The 16587-nt window shown below is 44.2% G+C and overlaps 2 protein-coding genes across 12 annotated transcripts in view; one reads left to right on the forward strand and one right to left on the reverse strand.

The window, feature by feature from the left end:
• The window catches only part of LOC111875355 (DNA ligase 3), a 153902-nt gene that overhangs the window by 123991 nt on the left and 13324 nt on the right, over positions 1 to 16587 (reverse strand). Inside the window, exon 1 of one of the 9 annotated variants that reach the window (XM_023871546.2) lies at positions 11896 to 12085. The exons of the other annotated variants lie outside the window; for them this stretch is intronic. The gene's annotated coding sequence lies outside the window, so the exon portion shown is untranslated. Of the gene's footprint in view, positions 1 to 11895; positions 12086 to 16587 lie in introns of those variants that run through there. 9 annotated transcript variants of the gene reach the window in all.
• Positions 1 to 16587, forward strand: part of LOC111875356 — a 74137-nt gene that overhangs the window by 47779 nt on the left and 9771 nt on the right. The window lies entirely within an intron of this gene.

The raw sequence follows: 16587 nt of genomic DNA on the forward strand, positions 1-16587 counted from the left end.
GCCCAGAAGACTGCTTTCTTCAATAAAATTCAATGTTTTAGTTTCGCATGAACCCGCTGAAACCTGAAACAGCTTCAAGTAGCATACAAAACTAACCCTGTAAAAGCCATTCACAAGTACTGCAGTAGTTATTTTATTATTATTATTTTTAATGGGGTGAGACTGCGTCCACTGTGTGGCCTATTATACCAGTCCCGGATGATAGATGACGAGTATGGAGCAATCGGTAGAATGCTAATTGGCAGGGGAAACCGAAGTACTCGGAGAAAACCTACCCGAGTGCCACTATGTTCACCATAAATTCCACATGACTTGACCCGAGTTCGAACCCGGGCCGCCGCATTGGGAAGCCAGCGACTAACCGCCTGAACTATGGCACGGCCCTGAAGTGAATTTACTGGCTTAGATTTGAATCCTTAGTCCGAATTCTTTTGCTTCTTCATGATAAAGTACTTAAATCCTGAAAACAAAGGCTCCAGAAATTTTGACACGTTTACACCCGGTGAGTGGGGAGGAGTTGTTTTTGGAACAGTCTATATGTACGTGTGTCTCGTTAACGCCTGAACGGTTTATTCATGTTTGACATTTAATAGTTCCGATAAAATCTTCTCGGCCTATCGGCCGTGTCAGTTGATTAAAAATCCCCTACGTTTCAGAGATGGTCCCAGAAACATCGGTAATTTTAACCAACTGACACGGTCAGCGTAAAAGCTCGGGTCATGTATTTCAGAATTTACGTGCCGCAGTTCAGCGTTCAGTCAATAAACATTCTAGCTCCCACAATAAGGGCCAAACAAAACTGCGATTTTCTCGAAAAAGGCTGTAAATATTTTGATTACATTTTAGTAGTTCATGTAGATGACCTCCATAAATGAAACCGGATGGACGGAAATTGGGGGAATATAACGGCACACGCCCAGGGAAGAATACGTGGCGTGTCTTAGCAAAGATTAAGTTCATTATCAAACTTTAATTTCCTACTCTGTCTCTTGTTCATTACGATTTCAGCCACTACAGACTGTGACAATGACAAGGAAACCAGCCATGTCCCGGGAGAACATTCACGTCTGCTTTGTAATAACAACATATTAGTGAATGCATAGACCGAACTCGGATAATGCTTGCTACCATTCAGTCTAGAACCTTTTGGCTTCTCGTCTGCTGTCTAAAAACATAAAAATTAGAATATAAGTGAAACTATAATTTTGCCTGTGGTTCTGTATGGGTCTGAAACTTGGTCTCTTGACATTAGGCGAGGAATAGAGACTGAGGGTGTTTGAGAACAGGGTGTTGAGGAGAATATTTGCACCGAAGAGGGATGAAGTGATAGGAGGTTGGAGAAAACTGCATAATGAGGAGCTTCATAACTTGTACTCTTCTCCAAGTATAATTAGAATGATAAAGTCAAGGAGCATGAGATGGGCAGGGCATGTAGCACGAATGGGGAGAAGAGGAATGCGTATAGGATATTGGTGGGAAAGCCAGAAGGAAAGAGACCAGTAGGAAGAACAAGAGGTAGATGAGTGGATAATATTAAAATGGGTCTTAGAGAGACATGATGGGGTGGTATGGACTGGATTGATCTGGCTGACGATAGGGACCAGTGAAGGGGTCTTGTGAACACGGTAACGAACCTTCGGGTTTCGCAAACTGTTTGGAAGTTCTTGAGTGGCTGCACACCTGGCAGCTTCTGAAGAAGGGCTCAGCTCAATGGAGTTAATTTGTTAGTACAAAATATTAGTGAAGTTTGGAGCCTTGATATTGATTACTTCATTAAGCACCTACAATTCTGAGTTATCGCCAATCTGCACGGGAATATAATGTTCGCTCACTGCAAGAAAAGAAGAATATGTCTCCTTTGGAATTACACAATATTCCCACATTCATGCAACCAATCTGATGACAGTGGATGTTAACACGTCATTTATAATTCCTTCCGGGAACCGCGTCTGTTACGTAAATACTGTGCACTTTCACAATACGTTCTAATTATAAGAGGAAGCTTCACTTTCTTACTTTCAGCGTCATTCCACCTCTAAACTTTTAGATAATATTTCTTCTGGGATAATTCATGACGCATTCAGAATCTAGCCTGTATAGCATTTTAGGATTTGATATTCTCACAGCGGTTGTTATGAAAAGTTCTATCTTCTGTAATATTACGCCGTGTAGTCCGTTAGAAGTCGGCTTACGTTTCCGAGGAAAGTAGCATACGTCATATTCTTTCAAAATATCGGACAACGAGAGAACTCCATTATCCAGAATGCAATGCACCATCATCCTCCGCATCAACAAGAGAGTTGTCCTATATATATGCAATTTGTGCTGGCGGAATTACTCTTCTTCTCGTTACAGTTTCGAGTTAGCAAAGCAACGAGAACTGTTATTCGCTGCATGAATATAAGATACGCACTTGGTTAGGACTGAGAGAGCAGTATTTTGTTTCAGTCTATCGTGTCTATTCTGTGAATACTGAAAATACGAATAGTACGATAAAGATATATGAAGTGTAGTACACTGCATAAATGAAACTGTTTACGATTGAATATTTGTGAGTATTGTTTGTGAGAGATTGTGTTAAACGTTGGCTTCGAAGTGAAAGGTAAAGGTAAAGTTCTCCTTGTGCTTAACTAATTAAGCACTATGCTATGAGGGCGTATGGGGGAGTGAATATATACATCCACATTTTCTTCACCTCGGCACTAGCTGGAAGTGAGTGGTCAGCTTCACGCCCCTGCCGCTTTACCCCTGGCAGTCATTGGATAGGAGGCTGGGTGAACCTCAGAGCCGGTCTGGACGACATGGAAAAATTCTTGACCCTACCAGGACTCGAATCAGGCCCTTCCGTCGTCCATCGATAATATGTAGGACTCTAAAGGAATTCTGAGGAAAACGAAGGAAGTAAGGATTTATGATCATGACTGAAACTTAATCCTTAGATCTGCACATAACCATTTGATGGCCAGTGTTTGTTATGACGAATCCCTAATGACGACCCTAGGTTTGAAACATATAACATTATCTCAATAAAAACTTAATTCATATAATCTAAATTGTACTGTAATTTACACACATGGGCATACTGAGCAGTAACAAAATGGTACAAAGGCTGCAACAAATACAGCCAAACTACCGCGTTCACAAGAGTCCACCATACTACCTTATCTCGAAGCAGACGAACCCATGCCAAATCCCTACACCGATTTAATTAAAGTCCATTTTAATATTATTCCCTCGCCTACATTTATTTTCAGCCACTAGAATCTACCTTCCACTCTGAGTGTCAATATTCCGTCACCTTACTGTGCCCACAGTCTGAGCCAGCAACAGCGTAAAGGTAACGGTAAAGTTGCCCCAATGTATGGAGAAGTGGAGGCATAGTTCCACGAATTCTTAATTTAGGAATTTGATATAAATTAGTCATTATCTTCGCTCCCTGGGAGCTTGAGCCTCGAGGAAAAACGACGCCGTACTAACTGAAAAGGAGGTTGGGTGAGCTGGGTGGACACTGAGGAGAAAACACGGATCTCTCGCTCCTACCAGGAATCGGATACCAATTTGTCGATCTCATAGCCTGGCCACTATACCGACTGAGCTATCCCGGCTCCTACTGACTGTGTTCTTAAATAAATGGTTTTATTCTGGCCTCATCTAGACTCACATACAAAAGCAACCATTGGCCGGACATAAGCTTGCTGAACTGATTCACATGACATGCGCAACACAGTCGAAGGATTTTATACGACTGATTTCCCGCGACCTCAAAATGAGGCCAAAAACCGAGCTCATCATTTAATTAATTTCAAAAGCCACAGGAACTACAACAGCCAACAGATGATTTCCATATGGAAGCTCTATTTACGGTAGGATTAACGTTCGTTAAATGTTCTTTGTCCATGTGATCCAATCCGCATTTGACGTGTCTGGCTGAACTTGTGAATTCGTTCCCAATATAACTGCCTGTGTTGTCCGTTATAAATGGTATTAAATAGTATTTAATAACTGATAACAGACTAAATGACATATGTTATTCAATTTCAGCAATTCATTTTTCTTTAATTTATAAATAGGCGCAACTGCAGATTGTAAACGCACGATCGGACCTCGTGACATTTTGCAAGTACGAAAATAACAATTCGTAGTTATTTAAAAAGGAATAATATGTAGTGGGGAAAGCACAGATTGTCAGCGTTCTAAAGCACAGTGGCTGCTACATGTACCGCTCGCTTTTACGTTTAAAATCTTTGCAGTTTGCCTGTAGACTATATGTGTTTCATGTGATTCTAAGAATTAACAGTGATTATTTCCCTAAACAACATTAACAGATTGGTCTTTCTTATGGGGACGTGGTGTTTCCTGTGAGGTACGAACTGAATTTATAAATAAGATTTCGAAGAAATTTCTGCTTCAAATGCCGTGCGGAGCCGCGGCCGAACACCACCGTAGCCCTGGGAGTATAACTGAACCACCCTGTTCCTTGGGGATATAAACACGGAGACCTGGCCTTCAGGTTGGAGGAGTCTCAGATCTGAGACAGTAAAATATAGTCACGAGTTCTGAGAAACTCAGACCTCAGAATGATTGCGCTTGCGAGGGCCAGCAGCAATTGTAAACGACAGACACATCCTCTCGAAAGAGAGGACGTTACATAAGATTAGCAAAGCAAGTGTTCGGCTGAAAAAACAATACTGGTCGTGAGTCTCAAGGGGCCTGTCGCCAAGACGAACTGAATGGCGGTAAACAGCCAGTCGTAAAGTAACTTCGACTCTGACTCTGATTCTGCTTCAAGGAATTAAATGCGGCCAGCTGAGCGGGGTCAGGCCTTCTCCAGTTGACCGTGAGACTCCTGTAATGGAAGTCACCTGAGTTTTGAACCTCGGCGTAGAAGGCCGGTGCTCGACACCTGACTCAAGATATTCCCCTAAGAGCCCACTTTCCAAAGAATGAATAAACTCAAAAATTTAATTATTAAAAAAAACGGTACTGGGCATGAACTGTGTTGCGCTTCATCTTATTTTCAAGAAGTTCTGTCTGAAATATTTTGCGGTCACATAATATTTAGCCAGCTAATGTACTGTTGACAGATTTCAACAAAATTTGAATTTGTCCATAAACTTTAGTAAAACTATTCAATACAAAATTTCATAAATGTCCGTGTAGCGTTCCTCGAGTTGTTGACACACTGACAGTTAACAGTCGCATTTTTTAGAATTTTCATTTTTTACGAGGGCGCCAAAAAATGCATCCATATTCTCATACTTTTCTCGCATTCTGTGCGTAAAAATTACATGCAGAAGGAAGTTTCGCAGAAAATCTATTATATCACCATGTCCGTGTGTCGATTACGGTGTGATGTCTTGCTAACAGTTGCCATTAACACATTGGTTCTGTCCAAATTGGGCAACCAAGAGAACCATTTCGTTCGTCTACGGTGTGATGTCTTGCTAAGAGTTGCCATTAACACATTGGTTCTGTCCAAATTGGGCAACCCAAAGAACCATTTCATTCGTCTACGGTGTGATGTCTTGCTAAGAGTTGCCATTAACACATTGGGTCTGTCCAAATTGGGCAACCCAAAGAACCATTTTATTGCTCTACGGTGTGATGTCTTGCTAAGAGTTGCCATTAACACACTGGTTCTGTCCAAACTGGGCAACCCAAAGAACCATTTCATTGGTCTCTGATGACCCCAAGAATCTTCAGAACGTATTTTTAAATGCTCGCTAGATCAAACAAAATTCCAGATCTCGGTCGCAACGCCGTGTAGTTCAGACAGACGTTTCGAAGGAACATATCGCCTCTATCTTCACAGTCCATCCAAACTACACGGTGTTCCAGCCCATAAGAACGCACTCTTCGTGGTCAGCACAAAGAGAAACCCAAACCCAACAAAGTTCCAGCTATCCTTTATATTGCTAGATGTGAACTCCTCGATGCCGCGTAATCTGAACAACCGGCCGACGTTTCGGAGAAACTTAAACGCTTCTAGTTTCATGGTCGAAGAGTAAGTCAAGCGAACAGCAAACATGAAGCAGCAAGTACACGTAGAGCGTTAAGTTTTTGGCTACAATCCTGAAGATGGAGGAAGTACGTTCCTCCGAAACACTGGTATCCCTCTACCAGACCAGAACCAAATGTTCCTCATGTATTGTATCCTTTATCGACATATTTCATGGCAGAATGGTAGGGCGTGTAACCATAATTGAGAGTAAAAAGTGGATAACAAATATTAGTGGGAACACAGACAGGAGAGATCACTGGGGGTCTCAGGCGTAGGAGATAACATTAAAATAGATCTTAATGTAACAGTATGTATGGGCATGGATTGGGTTCATCTGGCTCAGAACAGAGACCATTAGTAAACTCTTGCGAACACGGTAATGAAACTTCGGCCAATTAAAGGCGACGAACTTCTTGATCCGCTAAACAACAATCAGCTTATCAATAAGTGATCTACTTCATGACGTCAGTATCTAAACCATATAAAGTCGAACGGTAGGAAGATTTATGAAATGGAAAGGATTTGGAAGGAAATGATGGTAGACTAAGTACTATTCTTGCCCAGATGTACTACAGAAAACCAATAAAACCTTGGGATTGCCGGAATCGCGACCGAATTTCGAACCAAGCACCTTCCGAATTCAAATTTACGCCGTTAACACTAGGCCAACGCGCACTGTAGGTTAATTAGGATGACGTAGATGATGAGAAGGTTAGAAATGGAACGTAACCATAAGAAAGCGACGAAGACTTCGCACCTCCTCTGAAAGCCTTTAATCGAATTGCCAAGTTTCATGATAAGACTCAATATGCGAACCAAGGTCACCTTCTGGCAGCAACTTCAGCAACTGATCCAGCAGAAACTTTGGTAAGAATAGTAAGCTGCAGCGTGGCTTCCCTCGCTAATCCGATTCGCGCTTACTGAAACTACAAGTACAAGTACAGCAGACTCTCGATTATTCGCAAGCTTGTTCTGAAAGCGGGCTGGTGTGTTCCAAGCCAAAACATAAATTTAAATGAGAAATCGCTTCTTAAAAGGAACAAGTAAAGAGTGCACGGAGCCTTACTTCATTTTTTGAATACGCACTTGAGCCAGCATAGCGCAGTCAGTATAGCGATTGGGTACGGGCTGGACGACCGAGGGGACGGAATTTGAGTCCCAGTGGGGGCAATAATTTTCTCGTCTCCACATCGTCCAGCCTCTTAGCCACTGGGTACCGGGGGCACTTTCCCCGGGAGTAAAGCGGCAGGGACGTGAAGCTGACCACTCACCTCCAACTAGTGCAGTGATCATGATGCTTAATTAGTTAAGCACAGGGGTACGTTTACCTTTTACTGGCGCATAACAAAGTCCAATTCAGCCAAGGTCATAAATGTATAAACAGGCCGAAAGCAAGCTCAATAAACTGCAAAGAACGGACTTGAAATTTTCCAGCACTGCATTATGGCATTCACTCGTTCCAATTGTGTTTCTAACAAGAGCAGGGTGTCTCGATTTGGATCCTGTAGAACATAACTGCTGATTTCAGGCGCAGAGAAAACATAAACATTAAAGCCTCCAACCGAAAAGCACACGTTACAAGCTATATACAGGAAAGTCATTCACTTCAAAGACATTCCATTATGTAATGGAACACTTTACATTCTCCGAATTCAAACAGATTTAACGACCAAGTGTACTTTTATCTTCACGGATACGATATGCGAACACAAAGGGTGAAAGTTTCTAACTTGAATATGTGGAGATGCCCCGTTTGAATATGGGTCAACACACAAACTATAGTAACTAACAGGTTTATCGTGGTATTTATCAGTCACTCGCGATAAATGCAAAGCTAGTTCATCAAATTTGGCCAGGGTAGACTCGCTCCATATCCTTCCAAATCATTATTCACTGATCTTCCTAGCATTCGACACTACATCGTCCGAGCCACTGTCAACATCGTTAAACATGTAGACCATAAATAAATATATACTAGAAACGAAAGGAACAGGAAATAGGATCTAAAAGTTTGTGACGACGGAACATTAGTAAAGGTAAAGCTGTCCCTGCGCTTAACTAATTAAGCACTATGCCATGAAGGCGTATGGGGGAGTGGATGTATAGATCCACATTTTCTTGACCTCGGCACTAGCTGGTGGTGAGTGGTCAGCTTCATGCCCCGACCGCTTTATCCCCGGGAAAAGAACCGCAGGTACCCATTTGATAGGAGGCTGGGTGGGCCCCTGAGCTGGCCTGGACGACGTGGAGAAGAGAAGATTTTTGGCCCTACCGGGACTCGAATTCCGACCTCTTGGTCGTCCAGCCAGTAGCTAGTCGCTATACCGACTGCGCTATCCCGGTTCCTCCGACGGCACATTAGTACAAATATTGTTTCTGGACAATATCCATCGTCCTGTTTATATTACAAAACAAGACGTTTCGGAAACTGGATTCTGTCTCCGTCTTCAGGTAAAACAAAATCAGTTGGGCCCAATCGATAGAGCTAGTCCCTATCCCCGGAGATGGAAACAGAATCCAGTTTCGGAAATGTTGTTCTGTAATACAGACAGGGCGATGGTTAGTGAAGAGAACAGTACTTCGAGTGCAGGCCTAAAGTAATTCTGACAAGGTCTACATACACAGCAATATGCAACTAATATGATGCAGCATTTCAGGCTCCCACAGAGGTCGTTATCAAGAATTCCATCTTCTGGGATATAACGACATGCAGTCTGCTGAAAATCAACCGACGTTTCGGAGAAATATGTCGCTTCCATCTTCCAGGTTGAGGCGTAAGCCAAGCAGAGGTCTGCTTACTGCCTGCTTCTTGCTTCGCTTCAACACCGAATGATGGAGCCGACATGTTCCTCCGAAACATCGGTTGATTTTCAGCAGACTGCATGTCGTTATGTTCCAGGAGACAGAATTCTTAAACGTAATTCCAGTTTAGTAACCTCCAGTTAGCCCAGCGACAGGATACAGACTGGGCGCCCGGGGTTCGATTTCAATAAGAGATCATTCTCCACGTCGTCCAGACCGACTCTGGGGGTCGACCCAACCTACCATCCAATTAGTACCGAGGGCTCAATCTCTGGGGTTAGGGAGCTGGGGGCGTGAAGCTGACCACTCACCTCCATCTAGCGCCGAGGTCAACAATTGTGGAGCTATACCTTCACTCCCCATACGCCTTCATGGCGTTGTGCTCAATTAAGTACAGGGTCAACTTTACCTTTTACATTTCTTGAAGGTAAAGCTACATTTATTCCTACACTTATTGGAAACACTACATCATGAAGACACGCTGGGGTGGGGATGGGGGGATGAGATGTGGCTTCACACGCAAGCACTTAACCTCGACACTAGATGGAAGTGAGTGGTCAATTTCACGCCCCGACCCCTGGCCGTTTTAGACAAGAAGGAAGAGCATGCAATGGAATAGGAGGTTAGGTGGGCCCCAAAGACGGTATGGTCGTTGTGGAGAAGGATATCTTCCGGGAATCGAACCCACATTTCGTGACAGTCCAGTCATTTAACTAAGCTATCCAAGCACCCATTTATTCGAGATGCATTTTAATGCTATTGCCCACCTACGCCAAACCTTACCATGCATTCCCTCTCGTATCTACTGTCCATGATTTTAGCCCCGGCCGTTCTTAACCGAAGGACCAGGGATTTAGTTGCGTCCACACCTGAGATACGGACACGTGCAGTTCACACCAGGGACACAGTTACAGCGTGTCGTCCTTCCTCCCACAATTCAGCTGCAACCACTGTCCCGCAATACGGAAGCCTGTAAACTCCTTCGGCTTATGTCCACCTATCCCACTTCCCTATATGCATGAGGTCCTCATATCAACCAACCACGAACCCAACAGAAAAGAAAGGTTGGATGTGTAATTGTTCTGAGTAAACTTAGAAGCCTGTGGTTCTGTTTGCATGTCAGGGAAGGTGGTAAGGCGGTGTACCATAACCTGTCGGGATAGAACCCCAGCAGTTACCGAGAAATCAGCGATCCATCTGTGTCACTGGATCCAGAGCGACTGGCAAACACATCTCCAGTAACCCTTAAAAGCTTGAAACTCGTGTAAATAATATATAAAATTTCAGTCCGTACCTCGCAGGAAACACATTACGTCTCCGCTGCAAACACCAATCGGTTAATGCTGTTTACAGAAACAGTAGCTGTTTAATGTGAGAATCGTACAAAACACACAAATGTAGTTCACTGTACGGGCAAAAGGCAGCGCTTTTAAATTCTTTTGTAGTTTATTTTACGATACTGTAAGCATCTAGCTTATCAGCTTCGTGTGGAGTGGTAAGACGGCTGATAAATCGAAAAGGATTTGTAGGGAAGTGGTCGTAACCCAATCTATGTACTACCCACGAATTTTCTTGAGGAACTGAGAAATACCAGGTTAAACCTCATACTAAGTGGTGAAGCATCCGAGATTCGAACCCGGAGCCTCCAGAATACGAGCCTAGAGTATTACCGACATGTTAATGCAGATGGTACATATAGCAACCATAGTGCTTTAAAGCGTTAAAACTGTACTTTTCTCTGACTATTCCAGGAACGTTGGTTGCTGATATACAAGGCTACGTGTGTCAGCTCCACTGGTTATATAGGTCAATACAAATACGAATGGGATAGGACGAGCAGGGGTGGTCCTATTGCTATCCTGTACTATTATGCTTCCTACTTTCAAAATCCTAACATATGAAAGTAATGACGTCAATTCGATTAAGTGAAAATATCCGAACTCATACAGCCAAATGGTAATAGGATTTCAGACGGTTCACTTCACACAGGATACTGAAACGCGGAGGTGCAAATAAAACTGAAAAACCTCAATACCAAAATTAAAACCAGTGCCATTCCATTTCACCTTCACGGAATGAATGCATGTTCATATTTTATATATATACATATTCTGACACAGAAACCGGAAGTCAGCTACACAAATTTCATCGCAAACTACAGCTGAAACGACATAAAATGTATCTCATTCACACGGAACCAATTTCCTGGCTCGCAACAGTACAACACGCCCACACACGTTTAAACGGGTAATGCCCATTTTCTCTTTTAATATCCCTAGCCTCGAAAACTGGACAGTAAAAGTAAAACAAGATATAACACAAGCCTAGTAAAATACATGACGGTTGCATGATAATCGTTCTCTGCATAAACTACATAAAATACACGCATACTGCCAGCATGGTTATACCTGGTTGGCAACGGTCAGCCTAGGCTACGGGCTCGAAGATGGAGGCTGGGGACATTTTTCTCTCCCTTGAGGCGCCCAGAGCGGACCTGAGGCACATGAAACCTCCTACCGAAAGAATACTTGGGAGTAAAGCGGCCGGGACGTGAAGCTGATCACTCGCCTCTATCAAATGTCGAGGTTAAGAATGCGTGAAGCAGTACCCCCCCCCCGTCTTAATTTCGTGCTGTGTATTTAGTACAGGGACAGCTTGGCCTCAGTTCTCCTTAACTATCACTTCTACGTTGTATTAGATTCCGATCAAGTTCAAGCGATTTTGTGTCTTAGGGCTCATCGTACGAAATGTCTATACATAACATAATATATAAGTATACAGATCTTATAAAGTTAAACGATTTCTATCTGAAACATTTCCGCCCGATTTATGCTCCAGATGCGCGCAGAACGTATGTTGGTCTTCACGTAAAGCGCTCGCTATGATCGCGACAATGATGATACATAAAACAAATCACGTGGTTACAGGTTCTACGATCAAAACATTCAGTGTACTAAAAAAACTGAGACTCAGTGTTTCAAATACAGTTCGGCGCGATTTTCAGTCCAGAGCGGGGAGTGGGGCCCGCATTCCAATAACGAAATCAGTCTCTGATACATGAGAACCTGTCGAAGCCTCGAACCTGTACTTACAGAACGCTTGCCGCTGTGCGCTGGACTGACACGTGAGCCAAGCTCTACACTGACTGCCCCCAAGCGAATCCAGGAGTGGTTGTGCCAGCCCAGGGTCCGGTTTCACTTCCCTCCACGCAACCGTACCCGAATCAGCCCCATTACCTGCAGCCACTTGAGCCCACTTATTCCTTGCCTTTAAGTGAGGTAACTGAGCCACAGGAACACAAAGACAGAGGCGTTCTTACCGTCGCAGTGTTACCAACAGATACCCTTCCAAATGACGTATTATTGAATTGTTGGTAAACCTACTGCACACCAGGTCGTACAAGCCTACGATTATGTGTCACTCCATCGAGAAATCCTTCAGAATCTGGTAGTTACTCAGCTAGTCGAAGAAATTTTCTGTGTTTATGCAGCCCGACGGTTCATTACCATACTCACAAGAATTCGTCACTGCAACCTATCTTCAGCTAGTTCAATCCAGTGTTCTGTCTTCTGGAATATAACGTCGTGTAGTCCGTTGAAAGTCAACCGACGTTTCGAAGGAACGTGTCGCCTCCATCTTCAGGGATGAAGAATAAGCCCAGCAACAAACCAGAGTGAAAGCAGGCGGCAAGCACTGCTCCGGTTCCCTGCTTAACTTATTCTTCGATCCTGAAGATGGAGGCGACATGTTCCTCCGAAACGTAGGTTGACTTTCAAGGTAATTCATGGGTTCTCAGATTTTGAGATACGCGGATTCCCTACAATAATACAACACTCTACGCGATCCACGTGTTGTACGATGACAGCAGGAAGCTCGACAGCCTTACAGCCTCTCTACACCTACAGCAAGCTAAGAAATGCTCACGTTCTGCAACAGTACGCCGGCAGCAGACATATTTTCCGAAAGCGTCTACATTAAATCTTACTGGTTTGCCAAAACTGTGCGCACAGAACAACACTTCATGTTAATTCTTGGGACCTTTGCGACCTCCCTTAGGTCGAAATCACTTGAGCGGGTCGCGAGCCACAGTTTTATAAACCGTGAGGTGACGAGTCACAGAATTTAATGAGTTTATAGAGTTATAACGGCAGCCGGAACAGCGGAGTCGGTACAGCGACTGGCTACGGGCTTCACGCTGAGGGATCAGAGTTCGAGTCCCGGCAGTCAAGAATTTTCTCTTCTCCATGTCGTCCAGACCGGCCCTGGTGCCCAACCAGCCTATCCAATGTGTACTGGGAGTTCTTTCCACGGGGGTAAAGCGGCCGGTCCGTAAAGCTGACCACTCACTTCCAACCAGTTCTGAGGTCAAGAAAATGTGGATCTGTATGTCTTCATGGCGCAGTGCTGACTTATTTAGGGACAACTTTACTTATTACAGCATTATAAAGACAGAACTTCCTACGCCTCCCAGGACGCTGGACTGACCGCGGGGCGACTGTGAAGAGTATTATCTTCTGGTGTGTGACGCCGCGTAATCTTACAGACGTTTCGGAGCAATATACTACCTCCACCTCCAGGGTATAAGAGTATGCCAATCAAGCAATAGCAAAGCAGAACTGATTGCTGTTAGTTTGCTCGGCATACTCATATCCTGATGAAGGAGGCAGTATATTCCGCAGAAACGTTGGTAAACCTCTACCATACTACATAGTATCACTTCTCGGAAGACAGTTCTACGAATGGGTCCTTGGTCCTCACTTGTGTGCAGTGACTGACACTAATGATCGCCTGTTAGCAAACAGTTGCAGAGCGTTTATTGGCAACACACGTGGAAATCACTGGCGACTGATGTGGCGATAGAAATGTCAGCGCGACTGTCAGTAAATACTGGCAGTAATGGCGCAAACAGACGCCTCATTTCGTTTGGTTCCTTCAACTGTATGTTCTGGCAACCGTGTACGTGATCCCAAGTAACAGTAGGGCCATCCATGATTACATTCACTTCGCAGTAGACCGGTTGGTACTCCTGCCCCGTACCCTGGAATCCCCTGCATCGATATCTTCGTTCAAAGATTGGCTAACCTGACTGAAGGTTTCGTAGTCTTCCTCAGTCTCTTCACAAAACTGCTGGATTAATACATCAAACGCCCGTCTGTATCCACTGCTTTTCACCAGTCATCCTACCATTCGACACTACAGCGCCTGAGCTACTGACAGCATCGTTAGATGAACCCGAAAATAAAATCCCGAGGCGGCGCCATAGCTCAGGCGGTTAGTCGTTGCTTCCCCAACTCCGGGATTCGGGTTCGATCTCAGGTCGGGTCATGTGGGATTTGTGGTAGATAAAGTTGCACTGGGGCAGGTTCTCTCAGAGTACTTCCGTTTCCCCTGCCAATTCTCATTCCACCGACAGTTCCACACTCATCATCTATCACCCGGGGCTGGTACAATAGGCCGACTAGCGGCCGACGTACCAAATGGACTGTTCTCATGTCACCCTACGCCACGAAATAAAAGAAAGGGTAACATCTTGAAAACGGGGCGTGAAGCTGGTCACTCGCCTCCAGCTAGTGCAGAGGTGAAGAGAATGTGGCTCTATACATCCACTGCCCCATACGCCTTCATGGCGTAGTGCTTAATTAGTTAAGCGCAGGGACAACTTTACCTTTTTACCTTTATGGCATTGTGTCCCACAAGTCTTGCCAACGTCTGCTCCCTCTCTCTCTCTCTCTCGTATATCCGAACAAATCGGAATTCTTCTGTTACTGACAGTTCATTCTAAATGCAGAGCTCACTAAACAATAGGCGCTAGGATGCCTGCGAGTGATGAAATGCAAAGAATGTGGGAAGAGGCGTCTGTAGCCCCTAACCCTTCAAAGTACAGTGGTAATTATACATACCCCCTACTTTAACGTTAAAAATCTCTGCATTCCGTCCAGACTGTAATAATGAGTTTATTAATTTTGTATTCCATGTGTCACATAAAGGGATTATTTTCCACATCATATATTTATATCATTTTTGTATTCTATTAAACATTCACGCATACGTAATACAGTACATGGCCTTTCATTTTCCCGCGTCTCTTCTTAAGGGATCGGGGGACGATACTTAGGAACACTTCTTTTGAGCTCGTTAAAAATGACACTTCTTGGAAAATCCCATTTACACGAATAAGGCTAAAAATGTTGTGCTCCTAACCTTTGGGCCCTATAAATGTATAGCTGCAATATTAACGTTCATAATTTATTTTCCCTTTGTCCTTGGGTTGAAACTAAACGTGAGAAGGCCGTGCCATAGCTCAGGTCGTCAGTCGCAGGTTTCCGAGTCCAGGTAGGGTCATGTGGGATTTGTGGTGGATAAAGTGGCACTGAGGCAGGTTTTCTCCGGGGACTTCGGTTTCCCCTTTTAATTCTCACTCCACCGGCTGCTCCACACACATCATCTATCGCCCAGGGCTGGTACAGTAAGCCATTTGGTGGCCGACGTACCAAATGGACTCAGTCTCACCCCACCCCAAGAAATTACAAAAAATAATAAATTAATGTGCGAAAGAAGCGGAGGACAAAATCTGATATGTTACCCTTATTTGCATGTCTCGTATGGTTCTCACAATAAACAACGATATTTCTCTAAACAGCATTAACCGGTTGGGCTTTGTAGCGGAGACGTAATGTTGTCTCCTATGCGGTACAAATGGCAAGGGTAAAGCTATCCCTGTAACAGGCCGTGGAGGCCCACAGGGTTGTGAGACGTCGAGGCTCCAACATTTTCTAGCCAATCGGCTCACAGATGGCGGTGAGGTTGGGTTGCCGTATAATCCAACCGTTCGATTTTGGGGCCAAGTAAAACGACTGAGAAACCCTCAGTCAGGATAGGGGGTACCCGATCCGAAGTTTGCGCCCGGGACTTCCAGAACACGAGGCAGGGGTTCTACCCACGTCAAATAATATGGAACTGTGACGTCATCCAGAGCCCTCCTGCCATGAAATTCCCTCTTCGGCTGTTGAGGCGCGATTTGTAGATTCAGATAGCTCGGAACAGCTTCAATGGGAAGGGATTATGGTCCGATAGGAATGTCATGCACGTTGCTGTGACGTAAGCGTGTCAGAAGTTTTCGTTTCTCAACATGCCCACCCGTCAATCCACGCGAAGAACACGAATATCCGCGTTTCGTACATGTCGTCATCACATCAAACCTGGCACGCAGTTCCCACAGCAACCATTCGTGAGAATCTATGAGAATTCCACGCTATCTCGTTTATATACAGACATGTTGGCACATAAACGCGATCAATGTAGCCTGATAACATTTCGGAGTACACGCCACGGCCTATTTTAAAAGACACAAACCTGAAAATTCCTTAGAATTGATGAAAACCAAGAGAAAGTCAGGAGAGATATTCTCCTCTTCATGTGGGACACTTTACGACGCTGTCAGTGTCTAGAATATACAGAATGTCCCATGAGGAAATTTCAATATTCTGGGAGGTCACAGTAAGGCCCTTCTAAACAGAAAAAAGTGTATATGTACATGTGTCCCATTCTGAACTGTTTCCGAGATAGAGCTACACTGTACAGACGAGCAGCACGCCATGTCCTCACACGAGCTGCAAAGTGCACTGATGTTGAAGCTGGAGTTTTCGAAATTGTATTATACTAGGTAAACTGTACCAACTTTGTCACTTGAACAGTAAACAGCGGTATTAGAAACAGTACGTAATGTATGTTTCTTATCAAGAGTTTCGGAACTGTTGATTCACGCGTACTGACAGACGTAGAGA

This window comes from Cryptotermes secundus, unplaced genomic scaffold, assembly GCF_002891405.2.
Source record: "Cryptotermes secundus unplaced genomic scaffold, Csec_1.0 scaffold2092, whole genome shotgun sequence".
NCBI classification, from domain to species: Eukaryota; Metazoa; Arthropoda; class Insecta; order Blattodea; family Kalotermitidae; genus Cryptotermes; species Cryptotermes secundus.